This window comes from Chionomys nivalis, chromosome 16 (genome assembly GCF_950005125.1).
Source record: "Chionomys nivalis chromosome 16, mChiNiv1.1, whole genome shotgun sequence".
Classification (NCBI taxonomy): domain Eukaryota; kingdom Metazoa; phylum Chordata; class Mammalia; order Rodentia; family Cricetidae; genus Chionomys; species Chionomys nivalis.
The window spans coordinates 67,945,611-67,968,645 of NC_080101.1; positions in this window are offsets into that span (position 1 = coordinate 67,945,611).

The window sequence follows — 23,035 nt, forward strand, 5'->3', positions numbered from 1 at the left end:
CCCCTAATATAAAAGCACCCACGTACGTAAAAGAAACATTGTTAAAACTCAAGGCAGCCATCAAACCGCACACATTAATAGTAGGAGACTTTAACACTCCTCTCTCACCAATGGACAGGTCAAGTAGACAGAAACCTAACAGAGAAATAAGAGAATTAATGGAGGTAATGAATCAAATGGACTTAACAGACATCTATAGAATATTCCACCCAAATAGGAAAGAATATACCTTCTTCTCTGCAGCTCATGGAACCTTCTCAAAAATCGACCACATACTCGGTAACAAAGCAAACATCCACAGTTACAAAAAAATATTCATAACCACCTGTATCTTATCAGATCACCATGGATTAAAGCTAGAATTCAGCAACAATGCTACCCCCAGAAAGCCTACAAACTCATGGAAACTGAATAGTCAACTACTGTACCATACCTGGATTAAGGAAGAAATAAAGAAAGAAATTAAACACTTCCTTGAAGACAATGAAAATAAAGAAACAACATACTCAAACCTATGGGACACTATGAAAGCAGTTCTGAGAGGAAAGTTCATAGCACTAACTGCCCACTTAAAGAAAACAGAGAAAGCACACATTGGAGACTTAACAGCCCACCTGAAAGCTCTAGAAAAAAAAGAAGCAGACTCACCTAGAAGGGGTAGAAGACTGGAAATAATCAAACTGAGGGCTGAAATCAACAAAATAGAAACACAGAAAACAATTGAAAGAATCAATGAATCAAAAAGCTGGTTCCTGGAGAAAATCAACAAGATTGATAAACCCCTATCCAAACTAATCAAACGGCAGAGAGAGAATTTGCAAATTAATAAGATCAGAAATGAAAAGGGAGACATAACCACAGACACAGAGGAAATTCAGAGAATCATTAGATCTTACTACAAAAGCCTGTATGCCACAAAACTGGAAAATGTAAAAGAAATGGACGCTTTTTTAGATAAATACCATTTACCAAAGTTAAACCAGGACCAGGTGAACAACCTAAATAGACCTGTTAGTCGTGAAGAATTAGAAGCTGTTATCAAAAACCTCCCTTCCAAAAAAAGTCCAGGACCAGATGGTTTCAATGCGGAATTCTACCAGAACTTCCAAGAAGACCTAATACCTATTCTCCTTAATGTATTTCACAATATAGAAACAGAAGAGTCATTGCCAAATTCCTTTTATGAAGCTACAGTAACTCTGATACCAAAACCACACAAAGACCCAACCAAGAAAGAGAATTACAGACGCAAAAATCCTCAACAAAATTCTGGCAAACCGAATCCAAGAACACATTAGAAAAATTATCCATTATGATAAAGTAGGCTTCATACCAGAGATGCAGGGCTGGTTTAACATACGCAAATCTATCAATGTAATCCATCATATAAATAAACTGAAAGAAAAAAACCATATGATCGTTTCATTAGATGCTGAAAAAGCATTTGACAAAATTCAACATCCCTTTATGATAAAAGTCTTAGAGAGATTAGGGATACAAGGGTCATACCTAAATATAATTAAAGCTATATACAGCAAGCCGACAGCTAATATCAAATTAAATGGAGAGAAACTTAAAGCCATTCCACTAAAATCAGGAACACGCCAAGGCTGTCCACTCTCTCCATACCTCTTCAATATAGTTCTCGAAGTTTTAGCAATAGCAATAAGACAACATAAGGGGATAAAGGGGATTCAAATTGGAAAGGAAGAAGTTAAACTTGCATTATTTGCAGATGATATGATAGTGTACATGAGCGACCCGAAAAACTCCACCAAAGAACTCCTACAGCTGATAAACGCCTTTAGTAATGTGGCAGGATACAAGATCAACTCCAAAAAATCAGTCGCCCTCTTATACACAAAGGATCTGGAAGCAGAGAGAGAAATAAGAGAATCATCACCTTTCACGATAGCCACAAACAGCATAAAATATCTTGGGGTAACTCTAACCAAGGAAGTGAAAGATCTATTTGACAAAAACTTTAAGGCATTGAAGAAAGAAATTGAAGAGGATACCAGAAAATGGAAGGATCTCCCTTGCTCTTGGATTGGGACGATCAACATAGTAAAAATGGCAATTCTACCAAGGGCAATTTATAGATTCAATGCAATCCCCATTAAAATCCCATCAAAATTCTTCACAGATCTTGAAAGGACAATAATCAACTTTATATGGAGAAACAAAAAACCCAGGATAGCCAAAACAATCTTATACAATAAAGGAACTTCTGGAGGCATTACCATCCCTGACTTCAAACTCTATTACAGAGCTACAGTAATGAAAACAGCGTGGTACTGGCATAAAAACAGAGCAGTCGACCAATGGAATCGTATAGAAGACCCGGATTTTAACCCACAAACCTATGAACAACTGATTTTTGATAAAGGAGCTAAAAGTATACAATGGAAGAAAGAAAGCATCTTCAACAAATGGTGCTGGCACAATTGTATGTCAACCTGTAGAAGAATGAAAATAGACCCATATCTATCACCATGCACAAAACTCAAGTCCAAATGGATCAAAGACCTCAATATCAATCTGAACACACTGAACCTGATAGAAGAGAAAATGGGAAGTACCCTACAACATATGGGCACTGGAGATCGCTTCCTATGTATAACCCCAGCAGCACAGACATTAAGGGCAACATTGAATAAATGGGACCTCCTGAAACTGAGAAGCTTCTGTAAAGCAAAGGACACTGTCATTAAGACAAAAAGGCAGCCTACTGACTGGGAGAAGATCTTCACCAACCCCGCTACAGACAAAGGTCTGATCTCCAAAATATATAAAGAACTCAAGAAACTAGACTTTAAAAGGATAATTAACACAATTAAAAAATGGGGCACTGAACTGAACAGAGAATTCTCAACAGAAGAAGTTAAAATGGCCAAAAGATACTTAAGGTCATGCTCAACCTCCTTAGCGATCAGAGAAATGCAAATCAAAACAACTTTGAGATATCATCTTACATCTGTCAGAATGGCTAAAATCAAAAACACCAAGGATAGCCTTTGCTGGAGAGGTTGTGGAGAAAGGGGTACCCTCATCCATTGCTGGTGGGACTGCAAACTTGTGCAACCACTTTGGAAATCAGTGTGGCGGTTTCTCAGAAAAATTGGGATCAACCTACCCCTGGACCCAGCAATACCACTCTTGGGAATATACCCAAGAGATGCCCTATCATATGACAAAAGCATTTGTCCAACTATGTTCATAGCAGCATTATTTGTAATAGCCAGAACCTGGAAGCAACCTAGATGCCCTTCAATGGAAGAATGGATGAAGAAATTGTGGAATATATACACATTAGAGTACTACTCTGCGGTAAAAAAACAATGACTTCTCGAATTTTGCATGCAAATGGATGGAAATAGAAAATACGATCCTTAGTGAGGTAACCCAGACCCAAAAAGAAGAACATGGGATGTACTCACTCATAATTGGTTTCTAGCCATGGATAGGGGCCACTGAGTCTATAATTTGTGATCCTAAAGAAGCTAAACAAGAGGGTAAACCCAAGGAAAAACATATAGATATCCTCCCAGCTATGGGAAATAGACATGACTGATGGGCAAAAAATTGGAATCTTGGGGGTGGGGTGGGATGGGGATGAGGGGTGATGGGGAGAGAAAAGTGTGAAGGAGAGGATGAGGGGAACTGGGGGAATCGGGGTGATTGGGGATAAAGGAAGGTTGGATAGGGGAGCAGGGAAACTCATACCTTAGGTAAGGGAGCCACCTAAGGGGTGGCAAGAGACTTGAACTTGGAATGGCTACCAGATGCCCAGGGCAATGCCCAGTTAGTTCATTGGGGCACCTGAGGATAGGGAACCTGAAATGAACCTATCCTATAATCATACTGATGAATATCTTGCATATCGCCATAGAACCTTCATCTAGCGATGGATGGAGATAGAGCCAGAGACCCACACTGGAGCACCGGACTGAGCTCCCAAGGTAATAATGAGGAGCAGAAGGAGAGAGAACATCAACAAGGAAGTCAGGACCATGAGGGGTGCACCCAACCACTGAGACAGTGGGGCCGATCTATTGGGAGCTCACCAAGGTCAGCTGGACTGCTACTGAAAAAACATGGGATAAAACCGGACTCTCGGAATGTGGCAGACAATGAGAGCTGACGAGAGGCCAAGGAGAATGGCACAGGAACTTTCAACTGGCAATAGATCGAGAGAGAGACAGAGACCCAAATTGGAGCAATGGTCTGAGCTCTTAAGGTCCAAATGAGGAGCAGAAGGAGGGAGAACATGAGCAAGGAAATCAGGACCACGAGGCGTGCACCCACCCACTGTGACAGTGGAACTGATCTATTGGGAGCTCTTCAAGGCCAGCTGGACTGGGACTGATTAAACATGGGTTGAAACTGGACTCTCTGAACATGGCGGACAATGAAGGCTGATGAGAAGCCAAGGACAATGGCACTAGGTTTCGATCCTAATACATGAACTGGCTTTGTGGGAGCTTAGCCTGTTTTGATGCTCACCTTCCTGGGCCTGGATGGAAGTGGGAGGACCTTGGTCTTCCTGTAGGGCAGGGAATTTGGACTGCTCTTCAGTATCGAGAGGGAGGGGGAATGGACTGGGGGGAGGAGAAGAGGTGTGGGGATGGGGGAGGGGAGTGGGGGGAGGGCGCAATGTGTGGGAGGAGGGGAGGGAAATGGGAAACGGGGAGCAGTTGGAAATTTTAATTAAAAAAGAATAAAAAAAAAAACGCTGTAAAAAAAAAAAAAAAAAAAAAAAAAAGAATGGGGATAGGTTGAGCGGTGGTGCACGTATTTAATTAAACGGAGGCAGTCTAATCTCTGGGTTTGAGGCCAGCCTGGTCTACAGACAAATTCCAAGACAACCACAGCTACACAGAAAAACCTGTCTTCCAAAAAAAGAAAGAAAAAGAGTGGAGATACTGGGAGATTGCTCAGTGGTTTAGAGTCGTTCCTATTCTACCACAGGACCCAAATTCAGTTCCCAGTACCCACATTGGGCAGGTCACAACCGCCTGTGACTCCAGCTCAAGGAGATCTGGTGCCAATTTTGTGACCTCCATAGGCACTCTCGTGCATGTGTGGTTATGCCTATACAAACAAAATATACATAGAATATAAAATAGAACTTTTCACTTTTTTAATGGAGATAATGGCAGACTCTCCTTTACAAGTAGTTCTGAATATTTATTGAGTGTTCATATAGGTCAACTGCTCTTAAGTTCTTCATGCATATTAACTCTTGATACTCGGTGACAACTTTCCCTTAAGGCACAATGGCAAACAAGGGAGTACAAAAAAGGGAGCAGTTATAGGGGCATAAACAGAGAACGAAAGTGTTTAGGTTATTGAACAGGCCTTTAGACTACTTGGTACAGAAGATCTATGGGCCTGAAACACACCTTTAAGGATAATATATGTGTTGATAATGTCATGCACAAGGAAATTTGGTTTGTTATTTGTGGTGCTGAGGATTGAGCACAAGCTGAACAAAACACTGAGATATATAGCCCTGTCACAGAAGTACATTTCATTCCCCCCATATTTTATACCTAAAACTGCTGTAACTTCATGGTATGCTCTCCTGCTTTAAGAAATGCATTGTCTTTAGTTATTTAAAGCTTAAAGACTAATGTTTGATGCTGTTGTTACGATGTGTGTGTGTGTGTGTGTTTGTGTGTGTGCTGGATAGCCTTGAAATAATGCAGACTTGAACACAGGAGGAAATGTTTTTGATTGCCTTCTTAATATGCAACTTGGTATGTTTTCAAGTTCTAAAAAAATAAAGGATACAAGACCTATCCATGATAAAGTATTTATTCAGAAAAATATCCAACATCTATATAAGGTATTAAATTGTCTGATTTGAGTGATTTTGCAGTGTGGTTTAAATTCTGGTTTGTCTGAGACAGGGTTTCTCTGTCTAGCTCTGGCTGTCAGTGGAACTCACTCTGTAGACCAGGCTGGCCTTGAACTCACAGACATCTGCCTGCCTCTGGCTCAGGAGTGCTGGGATTTGCTGGGATTAAAGGTGTGAGCCACTAGCACCCAGTTTTATTGTTTTTTTAAAAGCAATGTATAAGTAAAACCCACAGTTTTACAAAAATAGCTATTCAAGTAATCCACACAAAGTTGTTTTCACCATTAACAATTTCTATGGCATTTGACATGGGCTACAAACATGGCCCTGTGGTAAAGTACTTTCTTAGCATGTGGCTTCAGACCTGGGCTCAATTCCCAGTACCACCAAAAAGAACAAAACAAAACAAAACAACTACTTTTTACTAGGAAGACCCTTTTCCCTTCCTCAATAAAAGAGAGGTCAGGAGTGTGCCTTGTATCAGCAATTCCAGCACTTTCTTATCAGACACTGGGGGGATTGCAAGTTCCAGGTCAGGCAGGGTCACATAGTAAGACCCTATCTAAAATACATAACAGCCAGGAAATCTTAAAAATGAAAAATGGTCTATGATTAGAAATAGTGCAAGTTAGTTTGAGTCATGAAAAATTTAAACAAAAATCAGTCTATAAGAAAATGTTGATGAGGGTCTGAAGAGGTGGCTCAGCATCTAAGAACACTGCTTACTCTTCCAGAGGTGCTGAGTTCAGTTCCCAGTAACCACATACTGGCTCACAACTGTCTATAGTGTGATCCCATGTCCTCGTCTGACATAAAGTTGGACGTGCAGGTAGAGTACTCATATAAATAAAAATAAGTTTTTAAAGAGAAAAAGGAAGGAAGGAAGGAAGGAAGGAAGGAAGGAAGGAAGGAAGGAAGGAAGGAAGGAAGGAAGGAAGGAAGGAAGGAAAAGAAATGAAGGAAGAAAAAGTTGATGAAGCCCGGTGGTGGTAGTGGTGGGAGCACATGCCTTTAATCCCAGCACTCAGGAGCCAGAGGCAGGAAGAGCTCTATGCATTAGAGGCCAGCCTGGGCTACAGAGTGAGCTGCAAGACAGCCAAGCCTACACAAAGAAACCCTGTCCCATAAAACCAAAAGAGTTGATGATCTAAGTATTTGTGCAGTAGGACATACCTATAATCCCAGATTTGGAAAGGAGGAGAATCCATTGTTCTGGGCTATGTAAACTCATTACTCAAAAAAAAAAAGAAGAAGAAAAGAAAAGAAAAACTATATGTATGTAGGACTGGAGGGTTTTTTCTGTGATTAAGAAAACTGTTTGCTCTTGCAGAGGACCTGAATTCAATTTCTGGCACTCACACAGAAACTCAAACCATCTGTAACTGCAGTTCTTCTAATCTAGGAGCACACAACACACATGCTTACATGCAGTGAAGATGTTTATATGCATAAATATACATGTACATAATAATTGACGAGAGGCTGAAGAGGTAGCTCAGCAGTTAAGAGCACTTGTTCTTCCAAAGGGCCTGTGTTCATTGCCAGCACCTGCTTGGTCAATCACAACCCTCAGTAACTCCAGTCCCCTGGATCTGATGCCCTCTTCTGGCCTACTTGAACATTGTGTGCACATGATGTACAAAGTTTACAAAACACCTAGACACATAATTTATTTTAAAATAATTGAGCAAGACATGGTGGTGCATGCCAGTAATCCCAGCACCCTGGAAGCTGAGAGGAGAATCTTGAGTTCAAGGTTAGCCTGAGCTACATAACAAGTCCAAGGTTACCCTGGTATGTATAGCAAAACCCTTTCTAAATTTTAGAAAATAGATATTAAGAGGGATTACAGCATAAACAATAAAATATCAAAATGGAAAAGTCAAAATAACCAGAAAAAAATCAAATATTAACTCTCACAAAAAGATTTATTAACAAATTATTTTACAGATGAATGCTTTCAAATAATTAAAGGTCAGATGGTTTTTAAACATGAGAGTTGTCATAGAACATAAACACAATTATCAAGAGGCTACTATATGCGTGTACAACAACTTATAGGCATCATAATAAAATCAAACCAATCACCGACAGACATAATATACAAAGCTCAATAATTGCCATCAAAATGTATTTGGCAAATAGGCAATTATTATTTAAGATTAGGTCCTGCTCAGATTAGGTGAGTCTCTAGCCAGAATCTTTGGGCCTTCCTTAGTCCTCTAACTGCTGGAATTAGATGCATGCATGGCAACAACTGGCTCAGCAAATGCTTTACGCATGACCATATGCCTGGTACTGTAATAGATGTCTGAACTAATATAGCACAACACCTGCCCCATGGACTCCATTTCAAGTGGGACGATGGCTACAGGAACAAGTATTTCCCATTACAAGATTATTAAGTTAGCTACAAAGTAGTAGATTTCATAATGGCATTTTTACACATGTTTTCTTCTTCCACACCCTGCCCTCTGGCCTTTGCCTTGCCCTCCCCTCTGTCCCATTCTTGCTGTTTTTCCATTGCCTACAACAACCTAATTTCTGCTCTCCCAGTACAATATTGCATTATTTTCTGTCAGTGTTCCTGTACCCTAATCCTTCAGGTCTCTTTTTCCCTCTCACAGTTCTCTAGTTTCATGAGTCATCCACACATGGACACCGACCCACTCACACATAGAAACTTCAATCAAGGCTACACACATGAGAGAAAACATAGTGCTTATCTGAACGCAGTTTATTTCAGCTAACATTCTGAATTGAAATTTCACCCATTTTCCTACAAATGTCATTTTTTTACTTTTAAATCTCTGTGTGTGTGTGTGTGTGTGTGTCTATGTGTGACCACAGAAATGAGAGATGTCAGACCCTCCTGGGGCTTGTGTGGTTGTGAACTGCCTGGTTTGAGTGTTGGGAATCAAATGCTGGTCCTCTGGAAGAACAAGAAGTGCTCTTTATCACTGAGGCATATAGGCAGATCATGTGATAGTTTTGGTTGTCGTCCTCAAAGATTTGTTTATCTTTTATTTTTATGTGTGTGAATATTTTTCCTGCAATATATGTGTACATCCGTGGTGACTGTGGAGGCCAGAAAGGGATTCCCTGGAACTGGAGTTATAGATGGTTCTGAGCCACCAAGTGGGTGCTGAGAACCAAACCCAGTTCCTCTGTAAGAGCAGCCAGTGCTTTTCCCTGAGACATCTGTCCCACCACTTTCTCATTTTTGACAAACCTACTTACTGATTTCCTCAGTAGCTGCAATTTATGCTCACTAGCAGTGAGTAAAGTTTCCTCTTTCCTCAAATTCCTGCCAGCATCTGTTGTTCTGTTTTCTTGATGAAAGTCATTCTGAGCTAGTAAGGTGACAGTATAAATCATTTTAATTTCACCTTTCCCTGATGGCTTAGGATGTTGAACCCATCATCAAATATTATTTGCCTTTTCTATTTCTTCCTTTGAGGACTGTCTGCTCACCTCATTACCTCATGTATGGATTGGATTTGGTTTAATCTTGGCTGTTTTTACATAATAGAACCCTATGTGATACAGAGTTGGCAATGATTTCTCAAATCTGTAAGCTGTCTCTTCAGTTGTGAGGTTCCTTCCATTGTTAGGCAGGTTTTTAGTTTGCTATAATCCATGTGTCAGTCCTTGGGTTGTGTTCTCTGCTGTCACAGTCCATTCAGAAGTTCCTACCTCTGCATAGGATGATTGTTGACACGGGACATAGTTGATGTGTCTTCCCTGCAGTTTCAGCATGTCCTGTCTTCACATGAAGTCTGTGATCTATTTTCAATGTTTCATGTAGTTTGAGACTCGACCTGATTTCATTCTTCTACAGGTACATACCCAGTTTTCTCAGCACCATCTGTAAAAGGATCTTTCCCAATGACATCTGGGTTTAAGGGAAAAAATGAAGTACCTGCTAGGGCTGGGATGATGAATCCATGATTAAGAGCACTTGCCGCTCTTGCAGAGGACAAAGGTTCAGTTAACAGCACCCATATGGCAGCTCACAATCCCTTATATCTCTAATTCTAAGGTATCTGATGTCATCTTCTGGAGAGTAGTTGACTGTTCAGTTTTCATGAGTTTGTAGGCATTCTGGGGGTAGAATTGTTGTTGAATTCTAGCATTATTCCATGGTAATCCAATAGTACACAGCTGGTTACTACATTTTCTTTTGTATCTGTGAATGTTTGCTTTGTTACTGATTATGTGATCAATTTTTGAGAAGGTTCCATGAGATGCTGAGAAGAAGGTATTTTCTTTTCTGTTGGGTGGAATGTTCTATAGATGTCTATTAATTTCATTTGTTTCACTACATCTGTGATATCTCTTATTGCTCCATTAAGTTTCTGTCTGTTTAGCCTGTCCATTGGTGAGAGAGGAGTGTTGAAACCTACTATTAGAGTGTGGGGTTTGATGTATGCTTTGAGTTCTTCTTTGTGTGTTCCCTTCTTTGAGTTGTGGTGGTGGAGAGTTGTCAGATGTCTGTGTTATTATGGGTGTTCTTAGCTTCCTTGGTTTGTGCTTTGCCTTCTAGTGGTTTCTGTAAGGCTGGGTTTGTGGCTACCTATTATTTAAATCTGTTTTTGTCCTGGAATATCTTTTTTCTCCATTGATGGTGAATGCAAGCTTTGCTGCGAATAGTACTCTGGGATTGCCTTCATGGTCTCTTAGTGTTGGCAGCACATCTATCTAAGACATTTTGGCTTTCATGGTTTCCACTGAGAAGTCAGGTGTAATTCAAGTGCCTACGGACTCCTGATCTTTGATGAAGAAACCAGAAATACATGGGAGACCATTCTCTCCCTTATAAGAGATCATGTCAGCACACAGAAGCCACCCTATTGCTGACACACGCCCACAGCCCAAAAAATATTTAATGGAAAGGAATTCCCACACAGACCTCAACCTAAAGCCAGATATCTTGAACCTAACAGAAGAAAAAGAAGGGAAGATCCCTGAAATCAATGACATAGGAAAAGACTTTCTGAGCAGAACACTATAAACACAGACACTAATTTCAACAATTAATGAATGGGATCTCATGAAACTGAAAAGCTTCTGCATGGCAAAAGATCCCATCATACAGACAAAGTGGCAGCTTACAGAATGGTAAAATATTTTTTATCAACTACACACCCAATAGAGGGCTAATATCCAAAATTACATAAAAAAAACTCAAACAAAATGTATAAAGAACTCAAAAGGCTAGATATCAAGAAAACAAATGACTCAATTTAAACTGGGGTATAGATCTAAACAGAGAATTCTCAATAGGGAATCTTAAGTGGCTGAGAAAGACTTAAATGTTCAACATTCTCTGTCATTAGTGAAATGCAAAGCAAGTCTCCTTTGAGAGTCCATTTTACACCTGTCAGAATCCCTAGGATCAATAACACGAGTGACAGTTCCTGCTGGCAAGGATATAGAATTAGGGAAACACTCATCCACTGCTGGTGGGAGTGCAGACTCATACAGTCACTATGGAAATGAGTGTGGGGGCACCTTAGAGAGATGGGAACTGATCTACCTCGTGATCCAACTCTATCACTCTTGGGCATTTACTCAAAGGACATTTCATCCTACCACAGAGAAGCTTGCTCAAACATGTCCAATGCTGCCCTATTAATAATGCCCAGAAATTGGATAACATATTCAAGACATGAATATGGATGGATAATAAAAATTGGAATCTTTACACAAATGAATATTACTCAGCCTTTAAAAATAATTAAATTCACAGTAAATGGGTAGAACTAGGGGGGGAATCACCCTGAGTGAGGTACCCAGACACAGAAAACCAAATGTGTCATGTATTAGCTTACATGTGGATATACAGAATCACAGAGATTAAGCAGAGTAACAGACTAAGGAGGAGAGACACATCTCATCAGGAAAGAAGAAATAGAATAGAAAGGTACAGGCTGGTGAGGGGAGGTGCAAGGAGAGAAATAGAGGGACGAGGAAGTGTATACAGGGAGAAACAGCTAAAACTGAGGACACTGAAGTAGTGTGCAGTGGCATGGGTATTGATACAGTAGATGCTTCCTGAAATAAATGCATATGTGAAGGCATTCTAACAGAGGAATCAAATAACAGGGTGATGAGACTGTGTCTGAGAGCTTTCTCCTTCTGTCTTGCATTCCACTCTTTAGGTTGGGATTAAAGATGTGCACCACTGGGATTAAAGGCATGCACCGCCAGGTTTCTATGGCAAACTAGTGTTGCTACTGAGATTAAAGGTGTGTGTTACCACTTACTCTCTGATCTTCAGCTAAACTTTCTTTATTAAAATACAAATGAAAGATCACTACACGTAAGGCTCACGAAGCACTGTAAAGGAGGGGACACATAGATTATAAGAGCCAGAGCATCATGGAGTTTTCTGTGACATTGTATCTCCTAGGAATGTCAGAATCTACACCAATAAAATCTCATTAACATGGCTGCTTAAATATGAGCTGAATAAGGACAAGAGGCAAGCTAAAGGGACAAGGGGCCAACCAGCCCTACACAAAGAACTATAGGGACCTCACAAATGCCAGGAGTGGAGAAACAGTTTTAGTCCTACTGTGGGAAGAGTACACGAAATGCTTATCCAATACCAAATGGTGAGCCCTGAATCATACATACAAATAACATTATACTAAATTAAAGTATGTGTGTGTTATAGTTTCTTAGGTACTTAACAGTATGAATCCTTGTGATTTTTTTCACATATCCATAATATTATTTTGCTCTCCTTTCTCCCTGTGTATTTATCTCCCTTCAACCTAATTATAACCCTGACAATACAGATTGGGCAGGTTACATACACATATGCATGTAACAAAATTAATGAAAAATCCATGAATTTGAAAGGGAACAAGGAGGCATATATGAGAGGGTTTGAAGAAAAAAAGTAAAAGGAGAAATGATGTTTCAATGTTACAAAATATTTGTATAATTATGTACAGATGTGTTGCATTTGTTGAATATTATGTAAAAATGTGTTGCTGTTTTACCTTGTCTGCCTAAGGCACCTAAATAGTCTAACAAAAAGCTAAATGGCCAATAGCAAGGAAGAGGTATAGGCAGGACTTGCAGCAGGGAAACTGAGTAGCAGGAGGAATTTAGGCTTAGAAAGGAAGAAAGAAAAAGAGATACCATGGAGAAACCAGTGGCCAGTCAGACAAACATGGAGGAAGCAGGAAAGCAAGACATACAGAATGAAAGAAAGGTAAAAAGCCCCAAGGAAAAATGTAGATGAATAGAAACAGGTTAAATTAAGTTCAAAAAGCTAGCAGGATGAGCCTAAGCTAAGACTAAGCACTTATAATTAATAAGCATTCATAATAAATTATTTGGGAGTTTCTTGGTGGCCCAAGGATAATTCCAACTACACATAATACAACAAATAAAATAAAGAAGTAGTTGTTTTTAAAGCATTAACATAAAAGATAAAAAAGGGACACAGCCAAGACTGTTAAATAGACAAGCTTGTCTCAGAAAAAAAAAAAACGAAGATAAAAAGAGAGGTAACTTATCCCTATTACCTGCTCTGAAGAATTTTTCACAGATACTGCCACGGTATAACCACATGGGAATAAGGTGGCCTGCATTAATTAAAAGGGTTTCTAATAGTAAAGTATATTACAGTTGCTTATGACTTATAATGTCATTATAAAATATCTAGCAAATTAAATTCAACTTGATTACATATCATTTCTTCCCACTACATTCCTTAGGATGAATTTTAATTTATTAACACCATGTATCACTTAGCTAAAATCCTATGGCCTTCAGAAGTAGGCATAGAAAGCAAGCTTGTTAGGTTTTTGTGTGTCTATGACTACCAGCCTGATAACTGTAGACTTCAACTTTTTTTTTTTTTTTTTTTTTTGGTTTTTCGAGACAGGGTTTCTCTGTGGTTTTGGAGCCTGTCCTGGAACTAGCTCTTGTAGACCAGGGTGGTCTCAAACTCACAGAGATCCGCCTGCCTCTGCCTCCCACGTGCTGGGATTAAAGGCGTGCGCCACTACCGCCCGGCTTAGACTTCAACTTTTTAAACTTTGTACAAAAAAAAAATGTTTCAAGAAGTTCTTTGATAAGGAATGATTTTAGAAGGACTAGTATGTGAAAACTTGCTTTATTTAAGCACCCGTAGAACATTAATCCTTTCTCACTTCAGTCTTCTATAAAAAGAATCCAGGAGTAGTTAATGCATAAGCAATAGCTATTACAATAGTCTTACTAATTGACCTTGTAATGACAAAATATGGGAGATCTTGGTCAAACAGAGATAATACTTCCAATTCAAATGTCTTAGCTAAAGTGATTTTGTATTTCTTCTGTAGACTCTTCTCAAACTCACAGAGATCCCCCTGCCTCTGCCTCTTGAGTACTGGGAGTAAAGGAATGTACCACCACTGACCAGCAAATTTTGTACTTCTTAAGGCATCTTGAAACTAAGATGAGTGTTGAAATGAATTTTGAGAACTTAGGTCCTGATAAAACTGTACAAGAATACTTTTTATTTGCCTTTATTTTTTTTAAAAAGATCTTTATTATTTTTATTTTATGTATAAAGTGTTTTGCCTACATGTATGTCTGTATACCACACGTGTGTCTGGTGCCCACCAAAGCCAGAAGAGGGCATCAGACCTCCTGAAATTAGAGTTATAGTTATGGGTCCTGGGGATTTAACCCATTTCTTTGGAAGAGCAGGCAGTGCTCTTACCCATGGAGCCATTTCACCAGGCCCAGGGATATTTTACAAAACAAAACAACAATAAAAGATACTATGGAAAACAACTGAGCACTGCTGCAAAAGTACTTGATTGTCTCAAATACAGATGAGGAGACACACTGATGGCTAGGAAAGACTGAAACTCAAAAGGGCTGCTAGGGACAAAACTACAATTCTAGCCAGAGGCACAACAGCTGCAAGATTTAGAAATCTAAGCTTTTGCCCTAGGACTTCCCACCACTGTCTGGGAACTGGCATAGCCTTCTTGCTTAAGAGTACTCGCAAGAGGCTTTCTGACGTCACGCAGGTGGAGACTTTAAAATCCAAATGGCTCTTGGTTGGCATTGGTGGGTGTCTTCCTAAGCAGTTGTGCATTTTACTGGAAGTGGGCGCTGGGGGTCAAGAACCAGAGAGAAAGGTAACTGCTGGCATGGGGTTAACTCTGTTCCTGCTAAGAAACTCTGTGGCATCAGAGACCTGGGGCGGCATCTGCCAGGTTCTGGGTTCAGGGATCAGTAAGTTTGTGTGGGCAGCGCCTGGAGAGGGAAAAGAGGATGGTGATTGCTGACCAAGGTGTTCCGCAGGGAGGGGGAGAAGGGGAGGACTGCCTGGGAGGGACAGGTTAAAACACTGCGTTCCTGTGGTAATGCAGCATCTGAAAAGCCATGTAAGAAGAAAAAGTCTGGGAAACTGAAGGCTTGAGAATAAGACCTAAGTGGAATGTAAGCAGTCGAACAAGGAGTGATGTGACTCAGTGCACAGCCTATTGTGCTAAAGTCCCCAGCTCAAACAAACAATAAAGTGGGTGTTATTATTTGGTGTTAGTATTTGGGAATCTGCATTGGCCTGCCTGTCCTTAGGGTCCTGACAGGAAACCTCCTCACCTGTAGCCACTAAGAGCACTTCACCTGTAGCCACTTCTGGCCACATTTGCTATGGTTCCTTGTAACAGGTGGACCTACCCCCTAACCTCCCCCTGCTCCTGTGTCTACCTCCCTCTCTCTCCCACACTCTTTACCTTATGGGACTAGTCTGCTCCCCTCTCTGCATCCTCTGTCCCTTCTCTCTCATCTTCCAATAAGCCTCCTATATAAGCCTTATCGCATAGCGTGACTTCTCTTCACTACATATATATATATATATATATATATATATATATATATATATATATAATTTTATCAACAGTGAGTTCTGTCTTATCCTAGAAAGAAGCCAGGGCAGGACCAGAAAAAGCTGAGTGGCTAGCGTCTAGTGCTGCAGAGACGAAGACAGGGTCTGACATAGGGATGCTTATGATACTAAAATATTTTGAGAATGGAAGCAGCCTCTACATTATGTTATGGAACGGATTGCTTGTCTTTACTGAAAGGGAGATTAGAACCAGAAAGACAATAGTGGGTATTAAACTATGGGGTTAAACATAAAGCAAGAAAAGTAGATATTAGGAAAAGAGAATGAATCCTGATTTTGAAGCCAAAGGAAACATTTTGAGGAGAGTTAAGGAGCCTGAGATTTCTTGTCAAGCAGTCTGTGAGTTACCATTGAAATAGACATAAGAGATACCAGTGATGTCTTCGGGATAACACATTGAAATTTTGCGATCATGGATTGCCGTGTGATGCAGGAATCATATATGTTCATTTTTGCATTGTCTTGCTCGAGTGTATTGAATACTTGAAGTTGCATAGGTGTTATCTTTAGTGAGGACTTAAGTATACATGACAAACAAATACAGCACACAGGGAAAATACTATCGTAAAGGAATAAACTTAGTTACTCTTCTACTTCAGAATAAAAGTGACAATTATTGTTTAATGATCCACTTGCATCTGGAACATTTTTCTGATATTGAAATCATGAATTAGGTTCTGAGCATGAAGCGCAGTTCCATTTCCACCGGTGGTGCTGGCTGCCTCTCCACACAGGAATTAAGATCTCAGGACCTCGATGAACCAGACCTTTATACCCATCAAGCGTAAGTGCCTCCAACTATGGATCTCAGCTGCATGCTGTCATGTTCTGTACCTAGTTCTCAGAAACTGTAGAATCAGATGGTGAAAGTGGGTCTTCTCTAGTTCCACACTTGAGTCGCTCACTCTCCAAAGGTTAGTAATTCCTTCAGAGAGCTTTGGTTTTACTGTCTAAGTCTGGCAGTATCAATTATATTAGCAATTAAACTAAGAAAATGTCAATATAAACTCAATTTAAAATAACAATCTTATTATAAGGTTTCAAAACTAAAATGGTTTTATTTATTTATTTGCTTCTTTGTTTGTTTTGGTTTGTTTTGGAGACAAGATTTCTCGATGCAGCCCTAGTTTTCCTGGCATTCACTCTGTAGACCAGGTTAGCATCGAACTTTGGGATATACCTTTCTCTGCTTCCAAAGTGCTCAGATTAAAGGTGCGTGCCACCACCACCTACAATGCTTTTAATTTTTAAAAAAAAAATCTGGGTAAGCAAGATGACTCAGCAGGTAAAGGCACTTATCAACAAACCCAAACACCTGCTTTCAATCCCCAGACCCACATGGTAGAAGAGAACCTGCTGCATCAGCAGCTACTGACCACCAGCTGCTCGCTCTCTTTCTGTCTCTCTCCCTCTCTCTCTCTCTCCCTCTCTCTCTCTCTCTCTCTCTCTCTCTCTCTCTCTCTCTCTCTCTCTCTCCCACACACACACACACACAATAATAAATGTAATAAAGTTAAAATATTTCCAATGCAAAACAATTTCATTGGGCAGCAAAACATGGTCTCCCCTTTTAACGTCAGATCCCTTTAATATCTGACTAATGAAAGACAGTTAGAATCTATTCTGCTGCTGCATTCAGACTGTCCTAGCAGCCAGTCTCTAGGTAGCAATGTATGCATGAAAGGATGAGCATGAGAAGAACAAACAACATCTTAGTTTTGATGTAGTGATACCTAGATATACATACCTTGGAGAACATGTCTAGTCTAGATCAGCAGTTGTCTGGATTAGAGGTAGGGAAGTTTGATACAGATTGACAGGAAACAGTCTGTTATTTGTATGACCTGGGGTATGACCTCACCTTTTTGTACTTTGAATCCCTTGTGTATAAGAATGGGGATAGGTTGAGCGGTGGTGCACGTATTTAATTAAACGGAGGCAGTCTAATCTCTGGGTTTGAGGCCAGCCTGGTCTACAGACAAATTCCAAGACAACCACAGCTACACAGAAAAACCTGTCTTCCAAAAAAAGAAAGAAAAAGAGTGGAGATACTGGGAGATTGCTCAGTGGTTTAGAGTCGTTCCTATTCTACCACAGGACCCAAATTCATTTCCCAGTACCCACATTGGGCAGGTCACAACCGCCTGTGACTCCAGCTCAAGGAGATCTGGTGCCAATTTTGTGACCTCCATAGGCACTCTCTTGCATGTGTGGTTATGCCTATACAAACAAAATATACATAGAATATAAAATAGAACTTTTCACTTTTTTAATGGAGATAATGGCAGACTCTCCTTTACAAGTAGTTCTGAATATTTATTGAGTGTTCATATAGGTCAACTGCTCTTAAGTTCTTCATGCATATTAAGTCTTGATACTCGGTGACAACTTTCCCTTAAGGCACAATGGCAAACAAGGGAGTACAAAAAAGGGAGCAGTTATAGGGGCATAAACAGAGAACGAAAGTGTTTAGGTTATTGAACAGGCCTTTAGACTACTTGGTACAGAAGATCTATGGGCCTGAAACACACCTTTAAGGATAATATATGTGTTGATAATGTCATGCACAAGGAAATTTGGTTTGTTATTTGTGGTGCTGAGGATTGAGCACAAGCTGAACAAAACACTGAGATATATAGCCCTGTCACAGAAGTACATTTCATTCCCCCCATATTTTATACCTAAAACTGCTGTAACTTCATGGTATGCTCTCCTGCTTTAAGGAATGCATTGTCTTTAGTTATTTAACGCTTAAAGACTAATGTTTGATGCTGTTGTTCCGATGTGTGTGTGTGTGTGTGTGTGTGTTTGTGTGTGTGATGGATAGCCTTGAAATAATGCAGACTTGAACACAGGAGGAAATGTTTTTGATTGCCTTCTTAATATGCAACTTGGTATGTTTTCAAGTTCTAAAAAAATAAAGGATACAAGACCTATCCATGATAAAGTATTTATTCAGAAAAATATCCAACATGTATATAAGGTATTAAATTGTCTGATTTGAGTGATTTTGCAGTGTGGTTTAAATTCTGGTTTGTCTGAGACAGAGTTTCTCTGTCTAGCTCTGGCTGTCAGTGGAACTCACTCTGTAGACCAGGCTGGCCTTGAACTCACAGACATCTGCCTGCCTCTGGCTCAGGAGTGCTGGGATTTGCTGGGATTAAAGGTGTGAGCCACTAGCACCCAGTTTTATTGTTTTTTAAAAGCAATGTATAAGTAAAACCCACAGTTTTACAAAAATAGCTATTCAAGTAATCCACACAAAGTTGTTTTCACCATTAACAATTTCTATGGCATTTGACATGGGCTACAAACATGGCCATGTGGTAAAGTACTTTCTTAGCATGTGGCTTCAGACCTGGGCTCAATTCCCAGTACCACCAAAAAGAACAAAACAAAACAAAACAACTACTTTTTACTAGGAAGACCATTTCCCTTCCTCAATAAAAGAGAGGTCAGGAGTGTGTCTTGTATCAGCAATTCCAGCACTTTGTTATCAGACACTGGGGGGATTGCAATTTCCAGGTCAGGCAGAGTCACATAGTAAGACCCTATCTAAAATACATAACAGCCAGGAAATCTTAAAATGAAAAATGGTCTATGTTTAGAAATAGTGCAAGTTAGTTTGAGTCATGAAAAATTTAAACAAAAATCAGTCTATAAGAAAATGTTGATGAGGGTCTGAAGAGGTGGCTCAGCATCTAAGAACACTGCTTACTCTTCCAGAGGTGCTGAGTTCAGTTCCCAGTGACCACATACTGGCTCACAACTGTCTATAGTGTGATCCCATGTCCTCGTCTGACATAAAGTTGGACGTGCAGGTAGAGTACTCATATAAATAAAAATAAGTTTTTAAAGAGAAAAAGGAAGGAAGGAAAGAAGGAAGGAAGGAAGGAAGGAAGGAAGGAAGGAAGGAAGGAAGGAAGGAAGGAAGGAAAAGAAATGAAGGAAGAAAAAGTTGATGAAGCCCGGTGGTGGTAGTGGTGGGAGCACATGCCTTTAATCCCAGCACTCAGGAGCCAGAGGCAGGAAGAGCTCTATGCGTTAGAGGCCAGCCTGGGCTACAGAGTGAGCTGCAAGACAGCCAAGCCTACACAAAGAAACCCTGTCCCATAAAACCAAAAGAGTTGATGATCTAAGTATTTGTGCAGTAGGACATACCTATAATCCCAGATTTGGAAAGCAGGAGAATCCATTGTTCTGGGCTATGTAAACTCATGACTCAAAAAAAAAAGAAGAAGAAAAGAAAAGAAAAACTATATGTATGTAGGACTGGAGGGTTTTTTCTGTGATAAAGAAAACTGTTTGCTCTTGCAGAGGACCTGAATTCAATTTCTGGCACTCACACAGAAACTCAAACCATCTGTAACTGCAGTTCTTCTAATCTAGGACCACACAACACACATGCTTACATGCAGTGAAGATGTTTATATGCATAAATATACATGTACATAATAATTGACGAGAGGCTGAAGAGGTAGCTCAGCAGTTAAGAGCACTTGTTCTTCCAAAGGGCCTGTGTTCATTGCCAGCACCTGCTTGGTCAATCACAACCCTCAGTAACTCCAGTCCCCTGGATCTGATGCCCACTTCTGGCCTACTTGAACATTGTGTGAACATGATGTACAAAGTTTACAAAACACCTAGACACATAATTTATTTTAAAAATAATTGAGCAAGACATGGTGGTGCATGCCAGTAATCCCAGCACTCTGGAAGCTGAGAGGAGAATCTTGAGTTCAAGGTTAGCCTGAGCTACATAACAAGTCCAAGGTTACGCTGGTATGTATAGCAAAACCCTTTCTAAATTTTAGAAAATAGATATTAAGAGGGATTACAGCATAAACAATAAAATATCAAAATGGAAAAGTCAAAATAACCAGAAAAAAATCAAATATTAACTCTCACAAAAAGATTTATTAACAAATTATTTTACAGATGAATGCTTTCAAATAATTAAAGGTCAGATGGTTTTTAAACATGAGAGTTGTCATAGAACATAAACACAATTATCAAGAGGCTACTATATGCGTGTACAACAACTTATAGGCATCATAATAAAATCAAACCAATCACCGACAGACATAATATACAAAGCTCAATAATGGCCATCAAAATGTATTTGGCAAATAGGCAATTATTATTTAAGATTAGGTCCTGCTCAGATTAGGTGAGTCTCTAGCCAGAATCTTTGGGCCTTCCTTAGTCCTCTAAATGCTGGAATTAGATGCATGCATGGCAACAACTGGCTCAGCAAATGCTTTACGCATGACCATATGCCTGGTACTGTAATAGATGTCTGAACTAATATAGCACAACACCTGCCCCATGGACTCCATTTCAAGTGGGACGATGGCTACAGGAACAAGTATTTCCCATTACAAGATTATTAAGTTAGCTACAAAGTAGTAGATTTCATAATGGCATTTTTACACATGTTTTCTTCTTCCACACCCTGCCCTCTGGCCTTTGCCTTGCCCTCCCCTCTGTCCCATTCTTGCTGTTTTTCCATTGCCCACAACAACCTAATTTCTGCTCTCCCAGTACAATATTGCATTATCTTCTGTCAGTGTTCCTGTACCCTAATCCTTCAGGTCTCTTTTTCCCTCTCACAGTTCTCTAGTTTCATGAGTCATCCACACATGGACACCGACCCACTCACACATAGAAACTTCAATCAAGTCTACACACATGACAGAAAACATAGTGCTTATCTGAACGCAGTTTATTTCAGCTAACATTCTGAATTGAAATTTCACCCATTTTCCTACAAATGTCATTTTTTTACTATATATCTGTGTGTGTGTGTGTGTGTGTGTGACCACAGAAATGAGAGATGTCAGACCCTCCTGGGGCTTGTGTGGTTATGAACTGCCTGGTTTGAGTGTTGGGAATCAAATGCTGGTCCTCTGGAAGAACAAGAAGTGCTCTTTATCACTGAGGCATATAGGCAGATCATGTGATAGTTTTGGTTGTCATCCTCAAAGATTTGTTTATCTTTTATTTTTATGTGTGTGAATATTTTTCCTGCAATATATGTGTACATCCGTGGTGACTGTGGAGGCCAGAAAGGGATTCCCTGGAACTGGAGTTATAGATGGTTCTGAGCCACCAAGTGGGTGCTGAGAACCCAGTTCCTCTGTAAGAGCAGCCAGTGCTTTTCCCTGAGACATCTGTCCCACCACTTTCTCATTTTTGACAAACCTACTTACTGATTTCCTCAGTAGCTGCAATTTATGCTCACTAGCAGTGAGTAAAGTTTCCTCTTTCCTCAAATTCCTGCCAGCATCTGTTGTTCTGTTTTCTTGATGAAAGTCATTCTGAGCTAGTAAGGTGACAGTATAAATCATTTTAATTTCACCTTTCCCTGATGGCTTAGGATGTTGAACCCATCATCAAATATTATTTGCCTTTTCTATTTCTTCCTTTGAGGACTGTCTGCTCACCTCATTACCTCATGTATGGATTGGATTTGGTTTAATCTTGGCTGTTTTTACATAATAGAACCTTATGTGATACAGAGTTGGCAATGATTTCTCAAATCTGTAAGCTGTCTCTTCAGTTGTGAGGTTCCTTCCATTGTTAGGCAGGTTTTTAGTTTGCTATAATCCATGTGTCAGTCCTTGGGTTGTGTTCTCTGCTGTCACAGTCCATTCAGAAGTTCCTACCTCTGCATAGGATGATTGTTGACACGGGACATAGTTGATGTGTCTTCCCTGCAGTTTCAGCATGTCCTGTCTTCACATGAAGTCTGTGATCTATTTTCAATGTTTCATGTAGTTTGAGACTCAACCTGATTTCATTCTTCTCCAGGTACATACCCAGTTTTCTCAGCACCATCTGTAAAAGGATCTTTCCCAATGACATCTGGGTTTAAGGGAAAAAATGAAGTACCTGCTAGGGCTGGGATGATGAATCCATGATTAAGAGCACTTGCCGCTCTTGCAGAGGACAAAGGTTCAGTTAACAGCACCCATATGGCAGCTCACAATCCCTTATATCTCTAATTCTAAGGTATCTGATGTCATCTTCTGGAGAGTAGTTGACTGTTCAGTTTTCATGAGTTTGTAGGCATTCTGGGGGTAGAATTGTTGTTGAATTCTAGCATTATTCCATGGTAATCCAATAGTACACAGCTGGTTACTACATTTTCTTTTGTATCTGTGAATGTTTGCTTTGTTACTGATTATGTGATCAATTTTTGAGAAGGTTCCATGAGATGCTGAGAAGAAGGTATTTTCTTT